A 15683-nucleotide genomic window follows, 5' to 3' on the forward strand; every position below is an offset into this window, starting at 1 on the left:
TCTTTTTCCTGTCGATCAATGTATTTCTACCTAGACCTACTTACTTTGTTAAATTAATAGACTCCTACTCTCCATGCATTTAAGCATTATCCTATCGAATAACTTCAATTCTCTGAACATGTCGCTAATATGTGAAGTTCTGTTAATTAAATTTAAAGATTTAATTCCCAGAGATTATACTTGTTGGACAAACCCGTGACAGAATTTAATAAAACACCATTCTGAGTGTTGACCTTTGCTTTTCTCTTCACCTCTTTCCTGGTCCTATTCCCACATTGACCAGACGCTCCGTGTCTTATACAATTACCTTTGTTGCTGCATGCCACAAATAATGTAAAATTTCATACATTCAAAATGAACGTTAGCTTCGTTGATTAAAGGAGTTGCTTATAAATTATGCGATGTCCACTGAGACAAAGAGAAATCAATTTGTAAATTGTTTCAACGTTTTGTTAGTCTATGTATGTACCACATATTAAAACTTTTTAAATCGTCAACCAGAAAAAGGAATTATGACACAAACATAACTAGTTTGAAATGAAGGGTTCAGAACCATAGTGGGCCAAGCGCCATCTACTGAAAACAGAGAAAACAATGGTTACAATTAAGGATTATCATAATTTAATTAAACATGTAGCAAGTAATATAAAGTATGCTCATTAAAATTAAATGATATGTCAATCGTCATTAAACTATGGTATTCACTTAACTTTAACCCTTGCTTTCTCCATTTTTAATAAATGGCGCTTGGCCCATTATAGCTCTGAACCCTTCAAATAATACTATTGAAATAATTAGGGCTTGAACATTGAAGATAAACTAAAGGTGATATAAATTATTGATTCAAAGGAAGAGAAGGAAGCTAGTAATTCAGGAAGCGCTGGGAAGACTTGGCAGCATAAAAAGTATTAAACAAATATATACAACCCTTAAATTAGGGAAGAAAGTGAAAAGAATAATCATTCATGAGTAGGCGTTTAATGCTCAATCCTTGATTGTAAATAATAATAGCGTACAGTGGAGTTTCCCCTCCTCCATTAATATGTAAAATGATAATGAGACATTCATTAAATTAATTTTATATCTCTTACGATTTATTTAATTTTTAAATTTAAAAAAATACTTTCCAAAAGGAAAATATGCAGTTAAGGTGCATAATATTGTGTTTTGTCCTATTTCTGTTTAATAATGGTATTATTTTATTTAACAATGAGTGTAGTGTTGAAACGTAATTACGCATATATGAGCATATGATACTCGTGGGTTGTAGTTCGAACTTAGAGTTAAGATACAAATTATATTTACTTTAAATGTTATTTTAAGTGATCGTACTTCTTTTAATTTAGGATGCTCCTTGTTAATTTTAATATACTATTGTTATTATTGTTATTATTATTATTATTATTATTATTATTATTATTATTAGTAGTAGTAGTAGTAGTAGTAGTAGTAATTATCAGTAATATTATTAATTTATTATTAATTGTCATTGTCAGGGACTGTCAGACATCAAACCAACTTAAGAATAGACTAACGAAACATTTTTCTAACAATTCTTGTTAACAATAATAGCTCTTTCAGGTTTCTCAATGTTCAATGGTTTTATATATATATATATATATATATATATATATATATATATATATATATATATATACACACAATATATATCACAAAATAAATATTTACATTATCTCTATTATTATTATTATTATTATTATTATTATTATTATTATTATTATCATCACCATCATCATCATCATCATCATCATCACTATTTCTTAACAATGTTTATTATTGTCACACTAACATTACTTATCCAACTTTCATTATTTACTTTCATGTTGTTTTATGGTCTAGATATTAACGTAATAACTATGTAACCAATTGTATTCAATTAGGAATTAGAGTCTGGCTGGGCGGAAGAGAAGACCTACTGGTCTTAGCTCTGCCAGATTAAATAAATAAATTATTATTGAGTGTAATTAGTTACCACTACCACCGGGTATTTACCCATTTGCAGTGTGAATAAATACATACATATAGAAATTCATTGACAACAAGGTGATTCGTTACGAGTCATGGAAAGTAACAATTTATTACTAGATCCAAAACAATGTTTGAAAAGGAAACATAAATTAATAAAATAAGGACCATCAGATGAGAAGTGTCTGATAATTCGAAATAAAATAATATTATGTAAAAAATTTTAGATTTAAATGGACCATAATGTTAGTTGGGCTAAAATAAGAAACAACTAAAATACCTTCCACATGTAAAGAGTCTGGAGGATAAGCAACAACAGTCAATAGTAAATTACCTTGTAAACTTTTATTATAGTTTTGTCGTATGAATTGTAATTGTAGACTTCCAGTTTTTAATGAATTTGAAATTATTTTTTATATTACAATCCTCAATTGTGATCATTTATTAAATAAGCATTTTATAATTAATTAGACGAATTATGATATAAATAAAAATGTATATTTAGTGGGGACATTTCTGTCAGAAACATTGTTTGATTTTAATGTTGTAATAAGTTTATTTTTTCATATTGTCGGTTACTTAGGATATCAAAAGTATCACATTTCGTTTGTAATGCCGGAAATTAAGTCTTTCGTTTAGGTATCGGATATCAGGCAATCTGGAAAGCAGATATCTTCTCATCGTTGGTTAAATGTAGGCTATATCTCTGTTGAATTCAGTAGCGACTGAGGTCAAATGTTGCGAGCGTCAACGGTCGAGGTCGAGATTAGATCCGTACGCCCGGATTTTCCTGCGCACAGGATTTTCTGAAGTTTCGTTCGTCCATTTCTTCAGAGTTCCAACAAGCTCTATCAAACTTTGAAAAGACTAGAGCGTAACGGACGAATTAAAAGGCAAAGCTCATTTGACGCGGAAAAATCCGGTAGTCCAACTATTTCTTGAGTTTATAAAGTTTATTTCCCTCACGCTGAGATGATTTGTTCACCTCGACTTGCGAAATGCAATAAGTGAAGAAAAAAACAGAAACCTATTACAGCTTTAAAGGGATGAATTATAGTAAATCTGCTCTCTTTTCGACTGTTCTAACAAAAGCCTATAAGCAACACAAGGGAAGTATTATATGTTCGTTTGCTTGCCTTCGATTCCATACAGATGAAGTGTTGTAATATTGGTAAAAGTAATGAATGATATTTCAAGTGTCATCCCTGACCACCTACAGTATTATAATATCAGATTGACGATTCCCATGTTATGAAAGGGCAACATATAAAAGAGAACAACCACCAGGATCTGCACTATCGAAAATGAATTTTTTGGTAATAATCGCTACATGGAAGTACTGCTGCAATCCACACCTGTGGAGTAACGGTTAGGGCGTCTGACCGCGAAACCAAGTGGCCCGGGTTAGATTCCCGGTCGGAGCAAGTTATCTGGTTGAGGTTTTTTCCGGGATTTTCTCTCAACCCAATATGAGCAAATGCTGGGTAACTTTCGGTGTGATCCCCGGACTCATTTCACCGACATTATCACCTTCATCTCATTCAGACGCTACATAACCTAAGATGTTCATAAAGCGTCGTAAAACAACCTACTAAAAAACAAAAAGTACTGCTGCATGGTATATACTCCATGCAATTACATCAGCTTCATAACGTGACTTCTTTTGCTGTCGCTAGATGGCAGCACAGTGAAATTGATAAAAGTTGTCTTCAGAGTGTATTAGCCTGACCAATCTGTTAGGCCTATATGTGATGAGGGGTGTCGTATATAACCCGACTAGTACAATACGTTCATAAAAACGAATAGCCTTTTGCATCAATTATGCTGTTATACTCGTATATAGCTAATTCGGATCGTGCTAATAATTTAACACACATTTCACAATTTTCAACTCTAAAATATGTAACTTATGATAGATCTTTTCTCAAATGAATACATCTTCTCGTGATGTGTATCTAATGCCTACCCACTTCACTTGCATGATTCGGGTTCCGCATATTGCGAACAGATGGCACAACTGTGACCCATTTTCAAGTTGCACACCACTTCAGCGGGCCACGCCATGCATGATGTGTATCTGTGGAGAGTTACGTAATGTACTATGGCGAGTGTACATGTAAGTGTTCGTGTAAGTGAAGTGTAGTGTAGGGAATGGGTGAGGATGATGTCGGCACGTAGCCTACTCTTGTCGAATAGCACCAAGCCGCCAGGCTTAACGTCTCCATCCGACGGACGAATCACTATCAACAGTGGTATATGCGGAGAGATTTGAAATTTAATCCAGGCATAGTGGTGCACAATTTAGTGAAAATACCTTAGGCAGGATGAGTTGTCTCAATTTAAGAGACTAGCCAATTGCCTCTAAGGTGAGGTGACTCTATTGGTTATGACACGAAGATGGATGAGTTGTCTCAATTTAGGAGACTAGTCAATTGGTTCTTTGGCTACGCTATTAGGACTCGATCGGCGAGAGGCTACTTGTTGGGTAGTGATTCTATTATATGTTGGAAAAAATATCGGAGTCTTAATGGGGAAGAGTAGGCTATGTAGGTCCGTGGCCCATTTTTTTAGGACTCATCCCGACATTTGTTTTAACGCCTTAGGAAAACCACGAAAATGCCTTAGGCAGGATAAGTTGTCTCAATTTAAGAGACTATCCAATTCCCTCTAAGGTGAGGTGTCTCTATTGGTTATGGCACGAAGATGGATGAGTTGTCTCAATTTAGGAGTCTAGCCAATTGCCTCTATGGTGATTCCATCGATCGGCGCGAGGTACTATTTGTGAAGTGATTTTATTATAGCCCGAGTTAGAACAAGGTCATTTCAAAGCGGTTTCATTATTCAAGCGATTTTATTAGCAAATGAGTGTTCATCTGCCTAAACCTGGGAATGCCGACGGTCTCCATATCCTCCTGTCTCTGGAGTATGGCTAATGGACTCGTCTAGTGTCTCCGTCGTTCCCTAGGCTCATACCGCCAAAGGACATACCTATATGAGCGGGTTGGGGTTGGCACGAGCTGCCATGTACAAGTTTCTAGCGAGTCGAGCAATGAACTCGTCGATGGTTGGCAAATTTATATCATGGAACTTTTCTCTCGAGGCGACCATTTCTGTGCTTTGTGGGCTGTATAGTATATGACGTAATGGCGTATGACGTAATCTTTGCCGACCACTGCAGTAGAATGGCAAAACTGAGTAATAAGTAGACAGTGGATGCGGGAATATTTAAGGAAAAGTGAAGTTGTATCGTTTCAGAGTATATGGCACGTGCCGCGCCGTCCGTCTTTTGTATACCTGGCTAGTACAGCAGCGTACAAAAAGAAGGAACCGCGGTCTTCGTTTTGTAACATTGCAACGCAATGTGTGCAGTTGTGTTATCCTGCTCAAGTATTTAGTATGCGTTGAATATGTTGTGCTGATCCATTCATAATAGCAAAACGTTAAATTCGCTCAGAGATAAGAAATGCAATTAAGAAGTATGAGAGTGACATTTTATATATTAACGAAGATAATATTGTGTGTAATGTATGTAAAATTGAAATAAAAACCACAACAACTCAGACTATAGAGAAACATTGCAACAGTACATCGCACAGGAAATGCGTTGAAATGAAATCTGAGGAACCATCTATATCATCATCATCATCATCATCATCATCATTATCATCATTTAGTTGTGCGGGTCTAACGACACGTGCAACATGATGCTCAGTACAAATATTCCTCTAAAGAAACTGAGTGATTCCCATTTTAGAGGTTTTCTTCAGAAATTCTCTCGATACAAAAACTGTTTAAGCGATAGGCGAAGACGATTCATCTTCGACAACTTACGAGAATATATCGTCGTTTACTGTAACGCTGGTAATTGCATCAATGATGACGAGGACTGAACCTTGCTAGGTATGTACTATAGTACGTTATTTTTCTTTTCCTTCTGACTGTACGGAGATACAGTAGCATGTTGTCGGCTGTTTACGTTTAAAACCTGTTGAGCCACTGGTCTGAATGGAAAAAAGTAACATATAGTAAATGTGCACTTACATACATTCAACGATAAGTCATCCCGCATCCTCTGTCTAGTAATAAGCAAACAAAAATTGTTGATCAAATTAACTCGACAGGTAGAATGACTGACTATGTACTGTAAAGGCGAAGCTTTTTTCTTGGTAAGAGACAATGTACGAGGCACTTTTCTCTTCACTAAAATTTCTGGAAAAGTCTTTCAAGTGCACTCAGACTGCTAATAAATAGAACTGTGACATTGGAGCATGTGTACAGTGAAAGAAAGCCAACTCACTCCAGGATAGACACAGAGTAGCAGCACCGATCCGTCTTGTACAGTACAGTTTGCAGAAGAGAATAATACACATATCCCTCTGAATTACTTTCTATCTTTATTTAATTTCATTTCAACTATTAGAAAATTCAATTCAACACATGTGGGTTTAGATGTATTATCTATTGCGTGTTTAGTTTGTTATTACAGTGAACAACAAGGTGCATTCTCAAAGTTTCGAAAGTGAATGCGCGTCTACTACTGTCTAGTATGGATTTCAATGCAGAAAAACTGCGAAACGACAGGTGCATATGTGAAATATTTGACATCATTCAATTCGACATCTAAATTATCTACAGTGTATTTGTCACCCGACAGAATATTAGCTACCTGACAGAGTGAACTGTATGTTGGTTTCAACGTAGTTACTGCCTTTAACATATAGGATGCTGCATCGGTAACAATAAAATTAGAAGTACTTTGTCATGCTCTATATCTGATGACCATAATAATTGCATTGCATGTTGAAAAATCTCACATATTGTAGAATTTTTCACAGCATTTATCACATCACACGACAGTAAGTATAATCCAGCAGGGCCTTCTGGATCAAGAGCCCTAACAATCACATTATGCCGTCTAACAGCATCCTTCGTCTCATCAATTGACATCAGATGTGCTGGTTTGTCAGTTTACCTCTGATCTCAGTAATGCATGTGTTGTAAATATTCTTGATATACTGGGTGTTCATTTCAAAGTGTGTCGTGACGTCACTGTTGTTAGTCAGCGATTTGAAGCGAGTTTCAGCTTTTATGTCAGAGAAGTTGCCTATTAATCAAGGCGTTCAATCTGAACTTGAGAACGTGTACGGTATAACTTGAACGTCGTAGGACCAGATGGCGGTCTGTACGGTCTGTTTGCTACCATAACCTCTTTCGAACTGTGTTTTGCGCGGGCAAGTCGTACGCAGGGTATTCGTTATCATCGTTTGCGTACGGCAACATTCCACAATACAAATCAAATGCTCCGTGTCCATGTTGACCGTCGAAGTTAATATCAACAAATACGGAAGTAATCGTCTTAACCCTCTCCCATATCCCGACAGTAAGAAAAAAACTCACCTCAGTACATTTTTCCAAACAGTTCACATTCCTGCCACTACCGGCGTTATCGTACTTATCGGTAAGTACTCTTCAGAATGAACGCCGTACTTGCTAGGCAACTTCTCTGGCATATAGGTAATACCCCTCTGCGGAAATGTAGGAGGATTGAATTTTCTAGGCTCATCGGCTAGCCATATGACGGCATACAGCGAGCCATGACACATTTTTAACTGAACACCCAGTAGTACTTCCGTAACGTAGTCTGATGTGTAATTTCTCTTCTAGTGTATTTCTGTAAAAACTTGCGGAACGCCGTATTTGCGAGTTTGTTAAATGGTATGTCGGCAGATATGAATGTCTTACACATGTCTCCATACAATGTTGAATTTGATATAGGGTCCTTCTGCATATTTCCTTGTTCCAGCCGTTTATGTTTCATTCTACTAACGTGCATTTGAACGTTATATTCCTTGATTTTAGAAGACGTAATGCTGACATTGCAAAGTTTACAATACAGATTGTTATTTAGAATGCAAAATACATCTGCACCATACTGTGAAACTAAATATTCTACAGGGACATCATTTTATTTTTACTAACATTTTTAATATTAACCTGGCTATACCTTTAGAGAACCGGAAACACAGATTGCTCCCCCTTCCACGACTGTAGTTCGATGATACTTGCGTAAGACACAAACAAATCAATTTACTAGATATAGGAGGGAAGAAAAGTAGTTCATCCATTTACGTAAACTAGGAAATATCGCGATTTTGAGTTGGATAATTTTCATTAGGTTTTTGTTTAATCTTAATACAGTACTGTATTAAGAATAAGTGTTTTTACTCACGAACTGAGTTAACCATTCGAACGTATTCATTATGCAATGTATATTACTGTATACTGTCTACAGCACATTAGCGTACAATATAGAGAATGAAGTTAAATTGAAAACTAATCATAATATGGATATTTAAAAACATTTTTGAAAATGATGGCCGTTCATTTCGATACAGGCTTCAGTTCTTTTGTGCATATTATCGCACTATAGACTATTGCATATAATTCCAATTGCCAGTTTCGTCCTTCATACTAGTAACTCATGTTGAAATAATTCTGTACCTACTCTATGTACTGTAAATTCAATCTTCACTTCTGCCCGATTGCACAGATAAAATTACTCCGACATGCTATCTACTGTCCAAGTGGTTATGTCGCAGGACCGTAGAAAGGGGGGAAAATCACGTGACAGTGAATTACTTAACGAGGCCCTTTTATTTAAGTTATTTTAAACAGTTGTATAATATTACGTAAACGTCTAATTCCTAACAGAAATTAATGTTTTCAGAAAAGAGCTAAGACAGCCCTGCTTTTGCAGAGGGGCGAACAGAAGCAGGTGGAGAAATAGGGATGCGACGCACAGTGGTCCGAATCGCTTAAAACCCGGACAAAAGTAATAACTTCTTTTCTAGTGGCCATATTAACTTGAATTTTGGTACACTTATTACTAATAACATGTGTCTAAAGTGTGCAAATTTTAATGCCATTTGGAAATGAATAACTACCCGTCTTGAGGGGTGAGATAATTATGCTTTCATTAATAAGGGCCAAATTAGATATTTTTATCACACTGCTGTTATTTTATTGCAGAACTCGATAAATGCAATAATTATAGTCATTTTATGTACACGATTTCATCAGCAACCCCTAATATAAGGGTTGAAAAGTTACATAAGTTATGTAATCCACAAGTTTAAAATTATATATAATCTGTATAAGTTATAATCGAAATTCAATTAAGGATTGTATTTTTGTGGGTGAGTACATTCTTACATTTAGTAACATAAAGAATCCGTGAATATTTTCGTAGTTTTGTAGGGGTATCCAAAATGTTACGTACCATTTAATACTACTGGTAATATAACTTGTATGAACTTGCACACTTGTAAATTCCATTATATTATTGTGCTAAATTATATTAGAATATCTACATTTTTATACATTTTGTTATGGAGTTTATGGCTAAGCAGAAATAAAGTATGCATTTTGATACTTACTAAGGTGTTGAGCATTTGCATCTGAGAAGTGTGTCTTGAATGCACTGAGTAGTTTCATTATTGTAAATGCAGACAAGTTGAAATACAGAACTGTTTGAAGGTCGCAATTCAATCAATCAATCAATCAATCAATCAATCAATCAATCAATCATTCAATCATTCAATAAATCAATCAATTAATCAATCAACCAATCTTCTTAACGTATCCAGCTGTTTGCTGACAACATAAAGTCCACTATAGTCCACCGTAGTCTTTTCAGTTTTTGTTTTCATGAGAAATGAGGTGTACATATATTTGATAGTTCATTGTAGATTTCTGTTGCTAGTAGCCAGAGTTGGGGTGTAGTCAATATATACTGCAGGACTGTGTCTTCTGCAACTGGTACTGATGATTTTAATTTACTTCTTTTGTGGTTTATGGATGGACAGTATAAAATAATGTAAATTCAATCTTCACTTCTGCCCAATCCGAATAGATAAAATTACTCAGACATGCTATCTACTATCCGTCCAATTGGTTTTGTCGCAGGGTTGTATAAAGGGGGGAACTCACATAACAGTTAATTACTTAACGAGGCCCTTTTATTAAAGTTATTTTAAACAGTTACGCAATATTACGTAGACGTCCAATTCCTAACAGAAATTAATGTTTTCAGAAAAGAGCTAAGACAGCCCAGCCACTAGTCTTTACAGAGGGGAGAGCAGAAGCGAGTGGGGGAAACCAGGATGCTCGCTGTCAGATATAAGTGTCAAAATTCTGCTAGAAGTACGTGTGGTCCAATAATTTCTGAACTTTCACTTCACATGCACTCTCACAAGCACTTATATTGTTCGGATAAGTTCGTCTTTTGCTTTCAGAACTGCATAATAGCTCGGATACAAGTCATGATTGTGTTTAATTGCCATTTTTCTAATAGACATGTATTGATGTTTCGATAAAGTTGTACTTACTATCGTTGATAACGCTTCTTCTTCTGACAGTTTCTAAGCTTGTTTTCTTTTCTTCAGCCATGATTCACGAATTTGTTTACCTCTGGTAGGTGTCGTTGTGGTAATTTCTTTTAATAGTTTTGCTGAATTGTCGTCACCTCTAGCCCTCAAATTCATCACTGTGGCATATGAAAGCTCCTCAGCACCCACATTCTTCCTCAAATCCTCTATTTTCCTCCTCTTAGTTCTCTCACATAATTCTTGAAATTCTTTTGAAGGACGTCCAAACGTTTCTGAAGAGAAAGAAGCGGAAGGAATGTCTGTAAGTGGTAATTCAATTTCTTGTCGTAACCAGTCTGAATATTTAGGAACAAACATTTTTTCGCTGCGATAACATTTCTTCCAAAACTGATAGTACGGAAGAAAAAAGCGCCTTCTTATTACACTTCGTAGAGAATTTGTGCCACGATTGTCCAAATATAATTCAATTTGTTCTTCATATAATCCCAACATATTTTTCTTGTTGCACACGTGTCCCACTGTTCTTTCCTTGAATTATGTCGTAAATTTCTCGGCGACTCACACGTAAATTTATTTTTCATACACTGTATTCACACATTATACACTGAACTGAGACCGACAGAAATACTCTGGACACTGAAAAGTCAAGGGCCTATGCTGTTTACATCCAATAAATTATTCCTCAATATCTAAATATACAAACATAAATTTTACTGCATGCTTATCTCGCAACATGTGTTGACGGACCACGCGCATGGGGATGATTTGGAGGTCACGATTCACAGTACTGCAGGGTTCCGCAGATAAAACCTTCAGTGACGAACTTATAAATGTCTACCAATATACAATATGTAAGTTTCAGGGTGTACACTCGTGAACATTTTTTTTAAAACTCTAAAACATTCTTTATTTTTTCGCAAAACACGAGCATTAAAATTTGTATTTATTATTAGAACTTAGAAACAAAAAACAATGATAATTATAATTTTTCCCTATACATAAGACCGTAATACATTTGAAGTATTCTTCGAAAAACACTTGGTCTTATTAGAATGACTATTGAGGATTATTATTGAGGTAATTTTGTATTTTTAATATGAAGTTTGAAAAATGACTTTTGTCCGGCTTTTTAGCGATCTGGACCACTGTGCGACGTAGGCAAACGGACAGCACCTGTACGAAAATATGATTCAATATTGAAAGCTCTTTCGTCACTGGAAAACGCGAACATATTTCTGGAACGTACTATACTCACTCAGTGCTGTTTACTATATGCGGTCTTGGATCTGTGTGTAGAGGGGAACTTCATTAGTAGAAGGGGTGGGAGTGAAGTATATTCAAAAACTCAGGTACAATAAAAATTGAAGTAAAAATAAAATGATGTCCCTGTAGTTTCCAAAGCGTGTTTCTTTCCTTCTGAGCCATACTGCGGAGCGCACTACACGTCACGACAGTTTGTATTACACTTGAATGAACTGTACCGCGGCGTTGTGTCGTCTCCGTACACACATACACTTGGGTACTCTGTATATATCCTGTAGTGAATTGGCTTCCTTTCACTGTAAACATGCTCCAATGTCGCAGGCCCACTAATAAACCAATGCCGAGCCCTTTAATTCCACAAAATGTGATTTATTTCTAGAGCCAAAATTATAAAAACGTAAATCATACCTCCCTGAAACTCGTTCTTCATGGCGTTCTCCTTCCCTGAATGTGACATACAAAATCAGCAAAAAAATACGACATATATACACAGCAATAACAAAATTACAAATGAGGCAACTTTAACATCACTGTGGCAACAAAGCCGAAATATTACTGCCGGAAGCGATCTTTTGAACAGTTACTGCGAACATTACAAGCTTGCTAAGGCAATTACATATGCAGTGTATAGCATGTAGTGTGAATGACAATCCAAGTGACGCAAAGTTGTAGCGAGCTAATAGGATGTGTACATACAAAAACAATGACATTTACACTGGACAGATGTTAACACCGCCATGTCGCTCCATCTGCTTATTTGTAAATAATAGGAACAATTTATATGCGGGTCAAAGTGGATAAATGCTATTCTACGGACTCTGCAATGCCAAATCTTTATTGATCCATACCACTGCAGTATGAATTCAGTTCTTCACGTAATAATAGTCCACACCTGTGGAGTAACGGTCAGTGCGTGGTCAGCGCGTTTGGCTGCGAAACCAGGTGGCCCGGGTTCGAATCCCGGTCGGGGCAAGTTACCTGGTTGAGGTTTTTCCGGGGTTTTCCCTCAACCCAATACGAGCAAATGCTGGGTAACTTTCGGTGCTGGACCCCGGACTCATTTCACCGGCATTATCACCTTCATATCATTCAGACGCTAAATAACCTAGATGTTGATACAGCGTCGTAAAATAACCCAATAAAATAAAAATGTAAAAATAACAGGGAATAATGATAAAACAAAAACCACAAATTCAGATTTAAGGTTCTTGCCTAATTTGTCCATACTAAATAAATAGTGACTATAGCCTGTATTTGATATCGAATATTACACTTATTTTGTTTCTAATTTTCTAATTTTCTTCCTTTCTATTTTGTGACTATTACAGTAGGTTTCAATATTTCCTTGAGCTTCACACTAAACAGACATCCGTTGAAATTCCGTTTACTTCAAGATAGAATGATTCTGGTTCTCCATGAAATCTTGAGATCCAACGGGGCATCGGAGTAGCGCTTTTGCCTTCTCATCAGAGGTTGCGTTCTGACATGGGTTCGAATCCAACTTGGACTGATTGCTTGGTTGAGTCTTTTTCGAGGTTTTCTCTCTCAGGTGAACGTCAGATTCACGTTGCTAATCTCCATATTCATCTTGCCAAATTTCACCTCGCTATAATTATTTCGCTGACGGTAAAGAACCTAGTACTTTTACAGCGTCTTTAAATAAATATCAAGAGTAGAGAAAGCCGTTCAAAGTTTTTCTATAGCCCTTAAAAATTCACCAAGTTGATTTCAACCAGCGAACCCCAATGTAGTCACGAGATGATAACCACTCATTCTCGACAGCGAAAAATTAATGTTGTCTGAAACGAAATCATTTGGATTTTATAGAAAAACACAAGAAATAGTTTTATCTTTCTAAATATAGATATCATTGTAATGTTAATGGTGCATTAATGGTATTCTGAATAGAATAGAATAGAATGTTTTATTCTCGCTGGCAGAGTTAAGGCCATAAGGCTTTCTCTTCCACTCAACCAGCCTTAATCAATACAATACATATTTAAATTACGAATATTTACACTACACTTAAAAGATTCTCCAGCAATATTTTAAATTTTAACGACTAGTACATGTTTATTTAAATTTAGATGAACCTTTAAGATAAAGTAGTAACTTAATTTATGAGCCAATTTAATTCAATCAATTATAATTAATTTGAGATTTGAGTTAGCTAGTAAAATGATGAAAATTAATTTAATATAAGCTTTACTAGAACTATGTTATAGGGAGAAAAAAATATATATCTAAAATATATTGAGATATAATGAGAATATTAATGTAATTGCCTTTAGAGGTTTTGTAATCTATTTAGAGAAACTAATGATAATAATAAGAATGGACAGATGTCAGTTTCATTATAAGTAACAAATATTAATCAGTAATTAATCTGTTAAGTAAGAATTTATGTAATTTTCACCTAAATGAAGTTATTTTCCAACAACCCCTTACATCACTCGGTAGCGAGTTCCAATTTCTAGCAACTGAAACTGCATAGGATGAAGAATATAAAGATGTCTTGTGGTAAGGTATAACGAGTAAATTGTTATGATGAGACCTTGTACTTAGCTGATGATATGCGGATAAATTTTGAAAACGAGAAGCCAAATAGATTGGGGTAGCGGTGCGCAGAATTTGAAATAAGAGAATAAGATAATGCAGGGCTCATCGATCGCTTAGCCTTAGCCAAGACAGATTTTGGAAAGACTGGTATGTACTTACGAATATTACAAATATAACGGACGCACGCATTATGCACACGTTGTAGCCTGCTGCTGAAATTTGCATTTAGGTTACTTAATATAATATCGCAGTAGTCCAAGTGAGGCATCACGAGTGTTTGTAAAAGGATTAATTTTTATTTATCAGGAAGAAAGTGCTTCAGTCGCTTTAATGAGTGAATAATATGTTTTATTTGTTGTAAACTCCTGATTATGTTACAAATCTGGCTTTCAGGTATAGCTCCCTGTGAAGCTGACTTGAATAATTTCAAGGGAAAAATTTTTCCGAGGCTGGGTATCGAAAACGAGACCTTTGGCTGAGCGCGCCAATACTCTGCCGACTGAGCTACCCAGAAATTCTACCAGTCTCATGCTCAATTATTTCCTTTATATCCACACACCTCAAGTGGGTTGACAACGTCAGGCACCTAGCATTGAGTGCACACCATTCTGTGTGACTTAAATTTGTGGTTTTCTTTTAACGAACAGTGACGCATATTATACAATATAGGCCTATCCGGCACCGGAACAGTTTTTCCCTTGAAATTATTCCTGATTATGTTCTTTTTATTATTTTCTCCAGTTACAAAGTGAATTCTAGTTATAAAAAACTTAACAAGTGGAATGAAATTTCGTGATCAAACTTTTATTTATGTGATTCAGACTTCGGGGGATGGTAGAAAAGTTTAACTAGCCAAGAGATCATCTTACAATCGAAAAATATAAGGAGTTAGATCAAATCTGCAGTGCTCGGGAAAAGTGACGTAAGTCAGTTTCCACAAACTTTTTTTGATAATTTATTGACAACTTACACTAGTTTATGTCGATTAGATGTTTTTCTGTATGAATTATTGTAATGGGAGAAATACTTATGTATTTTTTTTCCAAGCGAGCAGATGCTTCGTAAGTTATCAATAAATTATCAAAAAAGGTTTGTGGAAACCGACTTGTCTCACTTTTCTCGAGCACTGCAGAAATCAAAATATTAATATTCTACCTTGAAGGGTTTTCATAATCCTTAGAGGTCTGAAGATGTTTATTCTAACCCAAGGAACATAGTTAAAAAACGGCGTTTCATACTGAGGAATGCACAAAACGCCAAAGTATATCAGGCATTATTTTACAAACAAAAAACTAGAATCTATAACCAACTATTCTGTTCAAAGCAGAAGACGGTTATGTATATATACAGTTTCTACCATAAGTTTAAGGACACCCCTTCAAAAGTGATGTCTCACTTCTATCCTTATATTACTTACGTGAAATCCCCCGATGTTTATAAAGGGATCAAATTCCTGTGAAAAAATAAATACATTTTTTACTTCAAACC

The 15683-nt window shown here is 35.6% G+C and overlaps 1 protein-coding gene across 3 annotated transcripts in view; it reads right to left on the reverse strand.

Moving 5' to 3' along the window:
* Nucleotides 1-15683, reverse strand: part of rdo (reduced ocelli) — an 819123-nt gene that overhangs the window by 688086 nt on the left and 115354 nt on the right. Inside the window, exon 2 of one of the 3 annotated variants that reach the window (XM_069842057.1) lies at nucleotides 15613-15648. The exons of the other annotated variants lie outside the window; for them this stretch is intronic. The gene's annotated coding sequence lies outside the window, so the exon portion shown is untranslated. The remainder of the gene's footprint in view (nucleotides 1-15612; nucleotides 15649-15683) is intronic. 3 annotated transcript variants of the gene reach the window in all.

Source organism: Periplaneta americana, chromosome 12 (genome assembly GCF_040183065.1).
Source record: "Periplaneta americana isolate PAMFEO1 chromosome 12, P.americana_PAMFEO1_priV1, whole genome shotgun sequence".
NCBI classification, from domain to species: Eukaryota; Metazoa; Arthropoda; class Insecta; order Blattodea; family Blattidae; genus Periplaneta; species Periplaneta americana.